Source organism: Oryctolagus cuniculus, chromosome 9, assembly GCF_964237555.1.
Source record: "Oryctolagus cuniculus chromosome 9, mOryCun1.1, whole genome shotgun sequence".
NCBI classification, from domain to species: Eukaryota; Metazoa; Chordata; class Mammalia; order Lagomorpha; family Leporidae; genus Oryctolagus; species Oryctolagus cuniculus.
The window spans coordinates 124,945,146-124,949,918 of NC_091440.1; positions in this window are offsets into that span (position 1 = coordinate 124,945,146).

Genomic DNA, 4,773 nt, shown 5'->3' on the forward strand with positions numbered 1-4,773 from the left:
GACTCAGGAGCGGTCGGTGGGGGTTGAAGCAGACTGAGAAGGGCACCGGATGATAACGCCACGGAAAAGGTTTTTCTTTGTCCAAAATCAGATGAGTTACTTAGTTTTTTTTTTTTTTTTTTTTTTTTTTTTTTTTTTTTTTTTTTTTTTAAAGCAGGAGGTTAGTTTTACAAAAGCATCTTGGAAGGGGGTTTTGTATTACAACTATTTTTAACCACTTTTTTACTATCTCACCCCATTTAAATGAAGAAGTCCTATTTTTCAGTGGAGTGATGAGTGATGGTCTCTAGTAAAAGCTGATGTAACTGACTTGATAAACTTTGTTTTATGAGCTGCTGGGAAAAGTTTCCTAGTTACTCAATAAACCATTCGTATACATAGGGACTTCACAAAGTTCATGGAAAAATACAGGTAAAAGGTAACTTTATTTTGGTATAAAACATTGTTGAAATTCATGCATAGGCTTGTCACATGTGCATTTTACCTGAACTTTTTGAAGAATTCTTATACACACAGATGTACGAATTTTTTTTTGCACCAAAACAAACTTTTAATTCCATTTTCCACAAGGTTTCCAAAGGACCCTCATGTAAAGTACTACCATCCACCTAGTGGTAAAAAATGCAAATTGCCAGCAGTGCTGCTGAGTGAAGAGGCTGCCAAGTCCTGCAGTGGAGTTAGCTGGGCCAGTTCCAGCCCGGGAACCACAGGGCCTCGCGTAGCCATGGAGGCTCTCATTCTATGGAAGGGTTGGGGGCCCCCAAGAAACACAGCGACTCATCTCTGAGGCCGGACTGGAGACACTGCTTGGAAAAAAAAAAATCTGTTCAGTGCCTTCCGAAGTCATGAATCTGTGTTAGACCTGTTTGTATTGGGGAGAAAATTCAGGGCAGCTCTAATGAACATAGCTGTAGTCGGTAACGTGTTAGGAGATACTATCTCCAGTCTGTGAACAGAATTAGTGGAGGGAATGGAACAAAAAAATTTTTTTTTATGTATTTGAAAGGTAGAGTCACAGAGATGGAGACACAGAGAGCATCCATCTGCTGATTAACTCTCAAGATGGCTACAATGGCCAGGGCTGGACCAGGCTGAAGCTGGGAGCTTCTTCCAGTGTCCCACATGGGTACAGGGACCCAAGCACTTGGCCTGCCCTCCATGGCTTTCCCAGGTGCATTAGCAGGAACCTGGATAGGAAGTAGAGCAGCCTGGTCTTGAACTGGTACCCAAATGGGATGCCAGTATTGTAGGTGGGCTTAACCTGCTATGCCACCATGCTGGCCCCCTGAAAAAAATATTTAAAAGCTCTGCTACTACTGATAGAGCTTATCTTAATTAAAGTGGAAAAAAATAGTAAAATTGATGTTTAGGAGGCTTGCCAAGTGTTTGGCAGCATTGAAGTGCTTCCTTGTTAGAGCGTATGGGGACATAGAGTGGAAACGCGACTGTGGGACTTGACCAAGCTTTCTGAGCCTTGGTTTCTTTGCCCTCACTTAATTTTAAATTACTAGTTTTTTTTTTTTTTTTTTTTTTTTAAGTTGAAAGGCAGAGAGAGAGAAAGGCATGGATACACACAGAGCTCCTACCTGCTGGTTCACACCCCCACCCAGGTTTGCAAACGCCTGCACCAGGCTGGGCTAAAACCTTCAGCCGGGAACTGCATCCAGGTCCCCCGTGTGCATGCAAGGGACCCAGCCGACCATTGCTGCCTCCTAGCATCTGCGCTGTTAGAAAGCTGCTGGAAGCAGGAGTTGGCAATCAGATGCAGGCGCTTGGTGTGGGACACAGGTGGTCTTCACTGGTGTCTTCACCACTAGCCAAGCACCTGCCCCTCTTCATCTTCAAGATGGGTCAATAATCTGGAGTACTTTTTGTTAGGAGGGGAAGCAACACCTGGTAAGCATCCGCAGAGTGGCCGCAGACCTGGGTGACGGAGCCAAGGAGAGGTCGTGTTTCCTTAGCTCTGAGTGTTTGTGAGCAGTGCGGCCCCCCCAGAAGCATGGTATTCCCCTGCACCACCTGGGCGCATGAGCTCAGCATTGAGTCAGAGGAAAGGAGGTCTCTCGCTGATTCACGGTGCCACTTCCTGAGGTCCCTTAGTCATCGAGGCTGGTCCAGACGAGGCTGCCCCTATGAGGAATGCCCTTGTTGGGTTTTGAGTCAGGTTCAATTATTTGCTGATAGTCTTGCCTGGATGGGGATGGTGTTTGTGTATTGGTTCACAGTGTGGCCAAGGTAACACATACGTTCTTCTGGTGTGTGTTTTGTTGGACAAAGTTATGAATAGCTGCAGGGTCCTGGAAACTGTCTTTCAGCTCAAGGGAACAGCGGAAGTCATAGTAGGTGGAGCAGCAGCTGAGTAACCCCAGGGCAGCCCCTGGGGAGCTGTTGTAGAACCACTGGGTTTGCCACCTGTGTGGCCAAGGCCATGGGACGCACAGCGTGGTTTCCAAACCCTTTCATTAAACATGAGCATCTCAGAGAGTGGCTGACACGGTCAAGGCTGTCAGCTGTCTGTGATTTGATGAACTAACATGTGAGCTTTGATTTATAATCTAAATGAAAAGAACCCACACGAGTTAGAAGTTTGGAATTCAGAGTTAGAGTGAGGGAGGGAGCAAGGGAGGGAGAGGGGTCTTCCATCCATTGGTTCCCTCTTCAAATGGCCGCAATGGCCAGAGCTGAGCTGATCTGAAGCCAGGAGCTTCTTCCTGGTCTCCCACGTGGGTGTAGGGGCCCAAGGACTTGGGCCATCTTCCACTGCTTTCCAAGGCCAAAGCAGAGAGCTGGATCAGAAGTAGAGCAGCCAGGACTCGAACTGGCACCCTTGTGAGATACTGGTGTTGCAGGCCAGAGCTTTAACCCACTGCACCATAGCGTCGGCCCCCAGGTTTTGTTCTCTTAAAAAGTGGTGACAGTACTGTCCCTGTACTTATTAAAGTGTACAGGTGAAATGTTTGATGCATACCATCATCTCACATTATCCGTGGGGGGTTGGTTCCAGGAGGCCCCATGGGTACCAGAATCGGTGGATGCCCAGGCCATTCTGTAAAGTGGTGTTGGGGCCCAGTGGGTTAAGTGTTGACCTGAAACACCGGTATCTCATAGGATTGTGTGTGTGCGAGTCTCAGCTGCTTCACTTCCCATCCAGCACCCTGCAAATGCACCTGGAAAAAGCAGAAGATGGTCCCAGTGCTTGGCCCCTGTCACCCACATGGGAGACCCCGACAGAGTTCCCAAATTCCACCTGGCCCAGCCATAGTCATTGTGGCCATTTAGGGAGTGAATCAGTGGTGGGAGATAGCTTTCTCTCTCTCTCTCTCTCCATCTCTCCATCTCTCCATCTCTCTGTAATTGCCATTGGGGCCATCTGAGGAGTGAACCAGCAGATAGAAAATTTTTTTTTAAAAAGTATTTATATATAATCTGTGCTTATCCTCTTGTGTACTTTAAACCCTAACTAGATTATTACACCTAATAGAACATAAATGCAATGTAGACAGTTGTTCTTCTGTATTGTTTTGGGGGTAATAGTAAGCATAAAAGTGTGTGTACGTTCAGTCCAGGTATTTTGGTTCTTGGCTGAGTCTCTGGTTGTGGAGCCGTGAGTATGAAAGGCTCACGATAGAGTGTAAGGAAAACAGTCACCCACAGTTGGGCCACACGACCTAGTGCACTGAGCGAACTCCTCATCCCACCTGTGCCCTCCTCCTCTGAAGTGGCCCGGTTTGGATGACGGCTTACGTGTTCGCCCCATTATAGCATCCCTATGGCTGCTCCCACAAGGAACCACTGTGTACGCCGGTCAGCAGCTGGAGATAGCTTTTTGTAACAGGAGGGTCTTAGTGGGAGTGGGTGGAGCTGCCAGGGAATTTTTTTTTTTTTTAAGATTTATTTATTTGAAAGTCACAGTAACAGAAGGAAAGGGAAAGAGAGAAAGAGTTTTTCGTCTGCTGGTTCTCTCCTCAGATGGCCACAATGGCCAGAGCTGTGTCAGTCTGAAGCCAGGAGTTTCATCTGGGTCTCCCACGTGGTTGCAGGGGCCCAAGCACTTGGGCCACCTTCTGCTGCTTTCCCAGGCCACAGCAGAGAGCTGGATGGGAAGTGGAGTAGCTAGAACTTGAACCAGCACCCATATGGGATGCTGGGACTACAGACAGTGGCCTTACCTGCTACACCACAGCGCCGGCCCCCAGGGAATTCTTAAACCAGGTTCACTTACTAAATTTGTGACTTAAGTGGATTTTTAAAAAAGACGTATGTATGTATTTGAAAGGCAGAGTTATGGAGATAGAGGGAGATAAAGAGATCTATCTGCTGGTTCTCTCTCCACATGCTCCAGTGGCTGGGGCTGGGCCAGGCCAAAGCCAGGAGCCTGGAGCTCCATCCAGCTCTCCCACATGGGTGGCAGGGGCCCAAGGGATCTGAGTTGAAGTAGAGCTGCTAAAAATTGAACAGGCATTCAAATGGGATGCCAACATCACAGCTGCTTAACCCGCTGTACCACAGTGCTGGCCCTGGATGTTTCCTTTTTATATGCAACCAGCATCTTGCCACGTCTTGTCAAATGGTGAAAATAAGACGTGCATGTGGTAGGAGCAGTGCCTAGCTATAGAAAAGGCCGTGAGATGCCTCCCCCTGTGCCTCCCTTCCTCCCTCCCTCCCCGGAGGTGATCATCTGCTGTGTCAGCCTGGTGATTCCCTTCTTTGCACTGCATTCTCTGCTTGCGTCACCTCACAGGTCATGATGTAGAATCAATGGTTAAAAAACGC